This window comes from Ornithorhynchus anatinus, chromosome 13, assembly GCF_004115215.2.
Source record: "Ornithorhynchus anatinus isolate Pmale09 chromosome 13, mOrnAna1.pri.v4, whole genome shotgun sequence".
Lineage (NCBI taxonomy): Eukaryota > Metazoa > Chordata > Mammalia > Monotremata > Ornithorhynchidae > Ornithorhynchus > Ornithorhynchus anatinus.
In genome coordinates, this window is record NC_041740.1 from 10,858,360 (window position 1) to 10,870,436 (window position 12,077).

Below are 12,077 nucleotides of genomic sequence, written 5' to 3' on the forward strand. Positions count from 1 at the left end.
CAAGTAACAGTTTGTAATGCAATCCTTTACCGGAGTAAAGTGAAAAAAAACAACGAACAGAAGTGATTGAAAAGTTGAATGTGTCCGTGGTTAATGAATTAATCAATCACTCAATGCTCTTTATTGAGTGCTTGGGCACTGTACCAAGAGTTTGGGAGAGTACAATATAACAGAATTGGTAGGCACATTCCCTGCCCCTATAAATTCCTGAATTTGGTGAAAAACCGTTAGGGTCCTTAGGGTCAAACTGAATCGAAAAAATAAACTAACTGCCTCCCTCGTTCAGAGCCAAAGTAGGTGGCTGAAGCCATATTCTCCTTAGGCAGATCCCAGAAAGATAAATGACTGGGCCTTTGAACGCACGAGAAATTTGGCGCTTCTGTAAAGCGAACACCAACGGACATGGTTTTGAAGATGCGTGAAATGGGACTCCATCTCTGATACACTTCCAACTACGCATTACTTCCCGCCTCGCCCTCCTGTTTTTATGCTAATGAATTCAAAGTGCCAATATCGATGCATTTTCTTCTTGATCTTGGCTCACTGCCCAGTGGAGTTGAACCTCCGCGCAGCAACAATAGAACACAAAGTTATTGTCTTGGTCATTGCTTTACTGGCCCGAAGAAAACACCTCAATTCCTTGTTTTTGAAATATCTAGCGCTGATTCTAGGGAATGTCGTTAGCCCTGCCCTCGATTGAAAAAATGCAGCATTGTATTTCAAGGTCCCCGTCTACAAGGAGAGAAGGCCTTAGTTTCCCTTGGACATCGTGGTTCGGTATTGCTCTTTTTATCTTAATTGTTTAATGGGAAGAACACTTTGCGTTTTGCAGTGTATTTACAATCGATGGCTCATGTTATTCTCAAATGTCTCAGTCCTGGCCTGGCATTTAATCCTCTCAAATGGCATTTAATGTTTTGCGGAGTCCAAAGTCACAAACCTCATCCCTTGGTCACTCTACAAAGTTTAAGAGTTTCCATTAGGCACTTTTCTTTTCATTCGAATTGACCTCTTACTATTTTCTGAATTGACCACTAAAAATAGATCGTATAAAATCACATTAATACCGGCTCAACCTCGGCTCCAGTTAAATGGTGTTTTCCAGGTCCACCTGGAAAAGGTACGGTACCTATTCGTGCTATACAGAGATTGTCATTTGTATTTAAATTTTGATTTTAATTTATGTTTTATATTTCTATTTTGACAGATATAATTGATGAAAATCAGCAGTTGTTGGAGTATGCAATACCAGCATCACAAATTCAAAGCGCTACTGGTTGTGAAACGGAATCACAAAAGTAAGTATAAACCACAACTACCTGGACACAATATTATTAGTATAATTGTATCCCCTAACGCACTTGGCTCAAAGACTTGCAATCATGTAATTATAATTTGAACTGATGCAATTATGATATATAATGATGTATAGCAATTATGGATAATAACCCAATTATAATTTGCACGGGTATCAGAAAAACCATTCTGAAATTCTTTCAGATGAATAGAAATGTGCTCACGCTTCATCGCAGCAGAATTGAACGTCCTCAGAATGCACCAGTCATCGCAGTGACTCTGTTTTACAAACTAATTGTTCATCATCTCCTCCCGTCCCGTCCTTAAAACCGACATCTGAGGATCTTCCCATCTGCCTAGGTCGACCTCGCCCCGGCCTGCAAATTGCCTTTAATCGTTGAAATCATTCATCATTTAGATGACCACAGACCCACGGTGTGGTCCGCTATGGAATCGGGTGTGAGGCGGGTCTCGGCGACCCCAGTTATAAGAATATTCGTTAAGTGCTTTCACTGTGTGCGGCACTCTTCCGAGCACTGGGGTAGATACCAATAATCAGATTGGACAAAGTCCCTGTCCCACGTGGGGCTCGCAGTCTTAATCCCCCTTTTACAGATGAGGTAACTGAGGCCAAGAGAAATGAAGTGGCTTGCCCAAGGTCACCCAGCAGGCAAGTGGAGGAGCTGGGATCAGAACCACTACTAGGCCATGCTGCTTTTCTAGCACTCTGCTGGAAAACAATAGGGATATATAATCTGACCTGCAGCGACCTGATACCTCTTGGAGCAGAGGGTCTCGCTGCTTCATTCATTCATTCAATCGTATTTATTGAACGCTTACTGTGTGCAGAGCACTGTGCTAAGCAGGGATTGCATCCACCTACTCTGGTGAACTGTCCCAAGCACTTAGTTCAGTATTCTGCTTTTAGGAAATGCACAGTAAATACCACTGATTGATGGGCGGCGAAGGAAGAATCTTAACCGAAGGAATTGAAACCAGTGTCAAGTGCTACAAGTAGTAAACGACGTGAGAGCTCGTCGGGCTGTACTCTTAGATTTGCCAGAGTATCTTGTCTGGATTCACTGTCAAATCTAGGCATCCATTGCTTTGGGTAGGAATGTTAAAATTGCTCGTGAACGTATATTAATATTTGTTTAAATTCACAATCTTTTATCATTTCTTCTTATCTCCGGTGCTGTTTGATCACACGAGTTAATCGTGTTAGCTATATTTATTGTGTTCAGCACTTCAAAATGTTTTTATATGGTTTTGGTCAAGGTTTTGTATCGTGGGAATGCTTTACATTATTTCCTGTGGGAAACTGTCCTCCGTCTCCTGCTTTCTCACTTAACACTCAATTTTCCTGGAACTAATTAAGAGCGTTAGCCAGGGTTTTCTAGTGTTCTTTAGAATTTTAAGCAAAAATCAGCTTGAGCCTGTAGGATCCCAACTTTATTTTGGCTGTGGAAACGCAAGGCTTCTTCCTTCCCTCCACTCCTAGCGACCACCTCTTCGTCATCTGATAAGGAGACTCTAACACAGGATATTAAAGCCTAGATTTTAAGTTAATCATTGATCGCGCCCACAACTCTGAAAAGGCACTATCCAGAATAAGTGTGGGTGTGGAGTTGAGGAAGTGTCAAGGAAAAAAACAAACCCTCTTGATGTGAGCTCTTTGTGGGCAGGAATTGTCGTTTACCGACTTCAGTGTATTCTTTCCCCAGCACTGAATTAGGTGCTCACCCACAGTAAGTGCTCAAAAAAAGACTATTGATTGATGGATTGGGAAGGAGGGAACACAGATGTGGGCCACCCGACAATTTTCAGGTTCAAAGTCCTTAGATCCAAGCATTTAGAACAGTGCTCCAGTTAGCACTTAGTACAGAGCTCTGCGAACGATAAGCGCTCAGTAAATACCATTGATTGACTGGTCTACATTGCCTAATCGTTCTTAGATCATAGTTAGTGTTTAATACTACTTCATGTTATTATTATGGTGCTTGGGGCAACTTCCTCCATATATCTTTTAAGGTTTAACGTATCCTCAGAAAGAACCTATGATATTTTGATTTTTCAGCTGGAGATAGCCAGACGGTCGGTCAGCAGGCATCTTCTTAGGGGACACAGTGTCAGTTTCGTCATCCGGCAGGCATGATTTTGCAGAGGATTCCCCCCTAAAAGTTTCCATTCAGACCAGATTCCGTGGGGGCTTATCTGACCCTCAACAGCCAACGCTAGCCTGGAGGGGTGTGTGTTTGGGGAAGGGGGCAATTTGTAGAGTCACCTACCACTAAAGCTTCTCCAGAGCCTGCAGACAACGCCTAGTACTGAGGGCTTGGCCCATCCTGAAATTGCCCTGAGAGAGTGGGGTCAGGAGCCAGGAAAGCTGACAGTGGGCAGAGGGCGAAGTCCACAAGTCCGGCATCCCTGGGCAGCAGCCGTTAATCGAAGGAAGCGGGAAGCAAGTACAAGTTCGTAATCTCACCCAGAACGGTCTAATTCATGGCCGACTATTCCTTTCGGCTGGGATCAGACATCTTCAGCTTCTCCCGAAAATCCGAGGCAAGAAGAACCAGATACAAATTCTCCGGTTTCCCAATCGATAATGTTGCAGCTTCTCTGTATGCCATTAGGAAACATGTGGCTTTTAGAGTTCTCCCTCCCCTACCCCCACCAAAGGAGAAGGAGTTCTCTCCTGGGTACACTTAGACAGTGAATCCAAAATGGATTTTAAGATGAGAGTTTAGACTTCCCACTCCCAACACTCTGTTTTCTACCCCGTTTCCATTTGGCTTCAATCTCCAACAACAATGACAAATTAAACAGAAGTCACTAAAAATAAAGACTTAAAAAAACCCAACAAAGCTTTACTGCAGTGGAGAAATAGAAAAATGTGATTTCAGAAGTCACAGTTTCCATTTGTTCCCACCAAACCTCAGGCCAGATAGTGGTGAATTTAGGTAGAAAAATAAGATCCCGATTAGGCTGAATTCCTGTCAAACAAGTATGTTTTCTGCTTAAGAACCTGGCCCTGGGTCACTAGTATCTATCCATCCTCTTCGCAGGTGTCTGAGACCCGTCGGAAGAAAACGAGAGGTTCATGAACAATTTCAGACCCAGAATTTGGGCAGAGGTTGGAGTTGCCATTGAAGACACTGGAATTAAGATAAGGTAATGATCCCCCGAGATGTGTGTAAAGGGAATGAACTGTTTTGCTTTTAAAAACTTGCTATGGAGGATTTTTCCAGCAGGATGAAACAGGAATATATAGGAAGGAAGTACTAACCACAGTAATACTTTTTAGTTCCTATATAAAACAAAAAGAAAGACTAAACTCACCCACATCAGAGACTTAGTAAACTGAAGTTCTAAAAAAAAGTTTCTTCAAGCCCCATAAATATTGACTCTAAGGAGACATTTGTAGAGGGGGTAAAAAGTGGAAAGCAAATATCTCCTTTTAATAACATTTTGTCCACAGAAAAATCAGAACAGTGCTCTCAGAGCAAGAGAGAAAAAAGGGAAAGAAGACTCACAAAATGGAAAAACAGAAAACAAAATTATGCAGAAAAAACCGCCCCAAAAGATCAAGAAGTAACAGAACTAAATGAAATAGAAATTGGTGATAGAAGCTAATGATCGGAGCCAACCCATCCTTGCCACTAACATACTGTGCTTCATTATCAGCCTGTAACAATAATCCCACACAGCTCTCCAGTGAAGGAAAATAATCAGCAACCACCCCACTGACGAGACCGCTGCTCAGTGAGCATCCAGAGCACCGAAACAGTTGAGCCGGTAGATTTACCTAGAACTGAAACCTCGCTCAGCTTTCCTCCCAAGAGGAGACACGTCCTTCGTATAGGTTTGTCGGCGGTAACGAAGGTGAGAAAATAGCACTGATGCACTTCCAGGGTCCGGCTTTGTGGAAACTCTAGCATAATAGGTGCAAGGCACTGAAGGTCACAAATTGGGATTCAGTACAAGAGGTCCCATTTTAGGGGATCCCGTTCCCCCGATTAGACTGTAAACCCGTCATTGGGCAGGGATTGTCTCTATCTGTTGCCGGATTGTACATTCCAAGCGCTTAGTACAGTGCTCTGCACATAGTGAGCCTTCAGTAAATACTACTGAATGAATGAACGAATGATACCTATCACATAAACCGTACTTCTGGCTCCTCCAGATAGCATTCATGCCAAAAGGATAGGGGACAGCTGGGGCATCTACTATGTTCGGAGTACCCTTGATCAGTCACCATTATCCCTCCATCTTTACAAACTATCACTCTACGTGGCCAGTTGTTTCCACCTGGGAATCTGGATGAAAAGCAAGCATAATTCATTCATTCAATAGTATTTTTGAGCGCTTACTATGTGCGGAGCACTGCACTAAGCGCTTGGAATGTACAGATGGGCAACAGATAGAGACGGTCCCTGCCCTTTGACGGGCGCACGGTCTAATCGGGGGGAGACGGGCAGACAAGAACAATGGCAATAAATAGAGTTAAGAGGAAAAACATCTGCTAAAAACAATGGCAAATAAATAGAATCAGGGTGATGTACCTCTCATTAAACAAAATAAATAGGGTGATGATCACATGAAGCCGTCCTTTGCGTGTGCATTCAGGCTCAGGGAACTCTTCCTCCATCTTGTTTCCCGATGATAGGAAAATATCTCCCTGTACCCAAGAGGTTAAGGGACGACAGCGTTCACGACTCCTGTGCAAGAGCAGCTGTAGGTCGCGTGTGGGATTCAGCAGTGAAGCCAGAGACAGATCAGACAAGGTCACGGCAAAGAGGCTTGCCCGGAATGGTTAAATTGGCACAGAGTAGCACCTCCGAGATCCTCTCATTCTAGGGAAATAATCCTATATTAAACATCTCTCTCTGAATACTGGCATTATCAGGAATAATTTATCTCCCCAAATTTGGGTCAGGCCCTAGAGGAGCTTGGTTGGATGATTTCATCTACTAGATCAACTCAAGTCCCCCCCAGTGGTACTTACCGAGTGTTGACTCTGTGCGGAGCGCTGTACTAAGCGCTTGGGAGGGTACAATACAACAAGGTTAGCAGATGCATTCCCTGCCAGTAACGAGTTTACAGTCTAGAGGGGGGCGCTGATCTCACACAACAATCAAGGAGCACAGACATTATCTAATCTGAATATTGTCTCCAAGGCTATCTCTGGTCGGCCAGGAGGCTAATGGACATCTATGTCCGCCCAGTCGCATCCGTACCACGCTTTGCTGTCCTTGACGTGTTTCCTGTGAAGAAGAGCCGAAAATCCTGGCCATCGGCTTTAACGGCTCCCGATCATTTCTCTCCCCGGACTTGTCCTCGCTCCTCTCCCACTACATCCCACTCATACGCTTCGCTCCTCTAACACCCTCCTACTCGCTGGGCCTCGCTCTCCCCTCTCTCTCACCATCGACCTCTTCTTCAAACCCCTCCTCCCACGTCACGTTTGGCAGACCCCCGTGGCCCGATGGAAAGAGCGCGGGCCTGGGAGTCAGACAACTCCGGTTCTAATCCCGACTCCGATCACCCGAGTGCTGTGTGACCTGGAGCAAGCCATTTCACTTCTCTGTGCCTCAGTTTTCTCATCTGTAAATTGGGTATGAAAAACCCATTCTCCTTCCCCCTGAGACAGTGAGCCTCATAAGGGAAAGGGATTGGGTCCGATCTGATCGTACTGTTTCTCACCCAGCACTTAGTAGAGTGCGCCAAGGACATAATAAGGAGTATAACACCACCCACTCCACTCCAACACGTCCAGTTCTCTCCCTTCCCTCACAGAACTTTTGTACGGATCTTTAAATTGTGTTACTTCCCTCTACCTGTAATTTACTTTGCTGTCTGCCTCTTCCACCTGGGCTGTAACCTCCTCGAGGGCAGGAAATATGTCTACTAACTCTGTTAGAAGCTCCCAAGTGCCTAGGACAGTGACCAGGACAGTGCTCTGCCCGGAGTAAGCACACAAGAAGTGCCATCGATCGAAGGAAAGAACAATATAAAATATTATATATGTCCACAACTGCACTGAGAGGGAATTTGGGAGGCAGAGTTCACTGTGCCTCTTTGATGTACTTTTTCCGAGAGTTTAGGACCGTGTATTGAACCCAGTGAGCACTCAATAACTGGGCTAAACTGGTTCACGGAGGCCCTGAACTATTCTCATTATTCAGTTTGATCCACAGCTAGTGCTTCCGTGAGGAATGTTACAAGTCGGCCGATCATTTAAAGGGTGCGACCAAGCAACCGAAGATGGTGAAGAAAATGGTTGGCATTTGTTTCGAGATCAAGAGACGCCGATTCGATCCGAGCCGTAACCCCGAACTCGGTCTCAGAATGACCTCTAGCAATGGAGAAATTTAGGATTAAATAAAAAAAAGCCTAGAGATTTTGAGGATGAAATTGCCTACAACGATGCCTTCAGTACCTTTTGCAGAATTACAGTGCCAGTTAAAAAGAAGAGAAGCCTGGGAAGCGTCCCAGTCACACTGGGTGATGTTCCTGGCTATCAGATGAGATCTCAGTGAAGAATAGACTGGTCTAGAAGCTGTCGTGGTAGAATTATTCATTTGGCCACCACTGTTAGAGCTGAAAACCCTCCAAGACGCACTGGAGTTGTAAAAAAAAGTACTGTGCTTGATTGTATTCTCGGTTTATTCTGGGCTGTTGATTGACATGTGAGCTTAAACACTTTATTCTCATTTTCTCGTGGGCAAGGAACGCGTCTACCAACTCTCTTGTGTAGAGAAGGAGCGTGGCTTAATGGAAAGGACGCGGGCTTTGGACTCAGAGGACGTGGATTCTAATCCCGGCTCCACCACTTGTCAGCTGGGTGACCTTGGGCAAGTCACTTAACCTCTCTGGGCTTCTGGTACCTCATCTGTAAAATGGGGATTAAAAGTGTGAGCCCCACGTGGGGCAACCTGATTCCCTATATCTACCCCGGGGCTTAGAATAGCGTTTGGCGCATAGTAAGTGCTTAACAAATACCATTATTATTATTATCATTATCAAATGTCCAGAATGACATTTCTTACGTTCTTATAAAGGTAAGTGCAGGGTAACCACTTCTTACAGATGCCGAGAAAATCCTTTGTGGAAAGACAGGGAAACTGGAAAGCAAGACATGGGGCATTATTTACTCAGTGTGATGTTTTTTTCCTATACTTCTTCTCCTCCTGTGTTGCTCTTTCTGAGAATATTCATGAGTCAAGAATTTTCATGCCGGTCCCAGCCTATGCTTAATTTATGCATGGTATTCTGTAAATGATAGAGTCCCATGTATTATCCTGTCCCTACAGGTCTTCCATTTAATCACACTAAATCTTGGCTTCTTTCAAATGGCTGATGTGAAGCAGGGAAATGATCATAAATGACTTTACATTCTCCTCGGAGTATCTCTTTCCAATAAACCAAAACAACAGGTCGAGCAAATGAACCGAGAGCCAACAAATGAGGTAGAGTCAATGTGTATCATGGCGAACATTTAGCCTTAAATCCATCTAAGGCAAGTGCCCAGTTAGTGGACTTTCGCTTACACTTCTGCTAGCAACAGTTGCAGGCTCGCTCAGTAAAAGCGTGACAGGCTTGCTCTCATATTTTAACGCAAGAGCAATGTTTCTTTAAGCCTGCGTTCCTCCGGATTATGCGTATCTGTTTCCACTGGGTCCAAAGAAGGTTCTAACTGTTTAAACCTGAGAGGTAAAAATCAACTGCCGGTTCCTACTGGAAGTAGGAGAAGTAATATCATTTACGGAGCACATTGCTCTGCACCACAGTGTTTGGGAAAGTACTACAAACCACCAGATTTTTCTCCTGACCGCAAGGAGCTTATGTTCTAATGGCGGAGATGGATTCGAAACTTGGTCTATAAGCCTGGTGGTTGAAAATCATTCTCCTTTGATAATAATAGTAAAATAATGACCCGAAGCTCATCCACTGTTCTGTTGCCAATATCAGAAGGAGACTCCTCGGCTGGATAATAATAATGAGATTAATAATATCAACAGATAGAATGACTATTAAGTGCTTACTATATGCTAAGCACTCCTTATAATGTCAAGCACTCTTCTAAATGCTGGGGCAGATACAAATTAATCAGGTCAGACACAGTCCCTGGCCCACAAGGGGCTCAAGTCTAAGTAGGAGGAAAAACGGGTATTGAATCCCCATTTTACAGATGAGGAAACTGAGAGCCAAAGAAGTTAAGTGACCTGCCCAGGCTCACACAGCAGGCAAGCGGTATAGCCAGGATTAGAACGCAGGTCGTCCGCCTCCCGAGCCCGTGCTCTTTCCACTAGTCCTTGCTGCTTCTCATGGGTTTTTGAACAAGAGGTTTCACTGTGGTAATAATAATGTTGGTATTTGTTAAGCGCTTACTATGTGCCGAGCACTGTCCTAAGAACTGGGGTAGACACAGGGGGATCAGGTTGTCCCACGTGGGGCTCACAGTCGTAATCCCCATTTTACAGATCAGGTAACTGAGGCACCGAGAAGTTAAGTGCTGCAGATCTGTGTAGCTGGATGCCAGGTTGTATGGGATTGGTAACATTTAAAGGCAGAGATAGAGTGTAATATTCAAAAGTCAGTAAATTTCAGGTCACAGCAAGGGGATGAAAGTCAGTAGAAGTAAGTTGCCCCTTTCGCTAAAATCTATAATTTGGTATACTACTTAATACGCACATTCAGATATGCATAAAAGTCGTGAAGATTTTGGAAAAATGCCCCAGATGTTTCCCACCTAAAATGTTTAGCCACTTTATTACAGTTAATATCACGGAGATTTTACTGAGCATCAAAAATGTGCTGCTTTCTGCCTAGGGTGACAGCTTGGATGTGGTTCTATCCCTATAATAATAATAATAATAATGATGTTGGTATTTGTTAAGCGCTTACTAGGTGCAGAGCACTGTTCTAAGCGCTGGGGTAGATACAGGGTAATCGGGTCGTCCTGCCTGAGGCTCGCAGACTTCATCCGGCAGCGTGGCTCGGTGGAAAGAGCCCAGACTTGGGAGTCAGAGGTCATGAGTTCGAATCCTGGCTCAGCCACTTGTCAGCTGGGTGACTGGGGGCAAGTCACTTAACTTCTCGGTGCCTCAGTTCCCTCATCTGTAATATGGGGATTAAAACTGTGAGCCCCACGTGGGACACCCTGATCACCCTGTGTCTACCCCAGCGCTTAGAACAGTGCTCTGCACATAGTAAGTGCTTAACAAATACCAACATTATTATTATTTGACAGATGAGGGAACTGAGGCCCAGAGAAGTGACTTGCCCACAGTCACCCAGCTGACAAGTGGCAGAGCGGGGATTCGAACCCATGACCTCGGACTCCCGAGCCACCCTGCGCTCCTGAACAGGGCCCTCCGCTCATCTGTGGTACTGAAAGTTTGAGACCAACCATAGTAGTGTTTACAAAGGACTGCACACAGTGGATTCCCCTAATCACAGGCTTTGGTAAGCACAGAAGCTTACGATAGCATCTTGATGATTAGTCATGAAAATTCAGCTTTTGGAGGGCATATCATCAGTTCTGGGCCCAAAATAAAATTACAAGGCGACATACATTTCGGCGGACGCCACGGGGATCCGAGGTTCTGCTAAAAATTCAAAAACGGTGCACCGTGACTACCGTTTTAACCCCAGCTTTATCTGTTGGATTAAAAGCTGGTGTTTTTCAGGAAGCCCTCTGAGTTCCGGCAAGCAGTTGCCTCCTACATTTTATTGTATTTCACTGAGATAGGAGGAGACGATGACCGAAGAAAATTTCAGGAACTGTCTGCCTGCCTCTGGCCTGGATAATTTATTCATTTGGATGAATTGGCTGTTGTTTGTTAAGCACTTTGAAGATGAAAGACGCTGGGGAAGGACTAAGTATTTTGTATTTTAAATGGAAACAAAATCACCTCCCCCCTTCTACATCATTAGGAGCCGAGAGGCTACACGTGGGATGAATCACAGCTGACCTGAGTTTGCTCATTAACCTTATCCCACGAGGAACTACTAATACCTTCGCGGGGAGAAGCCATTCTCGGTTGGGAAGTCAGAAGAGAGCAACTTTCTTTCTCCTCTAAGGTAAGACGCGGCCTAAACTGTAAGAAACCTTTTGTGAGCGCTTTTAAAAAGCGGCTGAAAGGGAGCCTCTTGGGAAAAGGTGTGTGCGTTTATATACAGATAGAGCTAGCTGTTATATATTTGTCTTGGACTCTCAAAGATGTCGGTACTGATCGTGGCATCCGAAGCCTGGGTGAAGGGGGCAGAAATGATAGTTCCTGATTACTCTGAATCTACCCCAGTGCTTAGAACAGTGGTTGGCGCATAGTAGGCGCTTAACGTATACCATCAGCGGCATCATCGTCATTATTATTATGACGTGCCAGGCACGGTAGTAAGTGCCGGGGTGGATACGAGGCAATCGAGGTGGACACAGTCCCCGTCCCACGTGGGGTTCACAGTCTCAAACCCCGTTCTGCAGGTGGAGTGAGGCACAGGGAATAATAATAATGTTGGTATTTGTTAAGCGCTTACTATGGGCCGAGCACCGTCCTAAGCGCCGGGGAGATGCGGGGTAATCGGGTTGTCCCACGTGAGGCTCACGGTCTTCATCCCCATTTGACAGATGAGGGAACTGAGGCCCAGAGAAGTGAAGTGACTTGCCCACAGTCACCCAGCTGACAGGTGGCAGAGCTGCGATTCGAACCCGTGACCTCGGCCTCCAAAGCCCGGGCTCTCTGCACCGAGCCACGCTAAGTGAAGTGACTTGTCCGAGG

At 44.9% G+C, this 12,077-nt stretch overlaps 1 long non-coding RNA gene across 2 annotated transcripts in view; it reads left to right on the forward strand.

Moving 5' to 3' along the window:
- Positions 1-1,211: 1,211 nt before the first annotated feature.
- LOC103170329 overlaps positions 1,212-12,077 on the forward strand; it is a 497,551-nt gene continuing 486,685 nt past the window's right edge. For both annotated transcript variants that reach the window (XR_005660707.1, XR_003763875.2), the window contains exons 1-4: positions 1,212-1,298; positions 4,362-4,467; positions 4,981-5,178; positions 11,236-11,382. This is a non-coding gene — a long non-coding RNA (uncharacterized LOC103170329). The remainder of the gene's footprint in view (positions 1,299-4,361; positions 4,468-4,980; positions 5,179-11,235; positions 11,383-12,077) is intronic.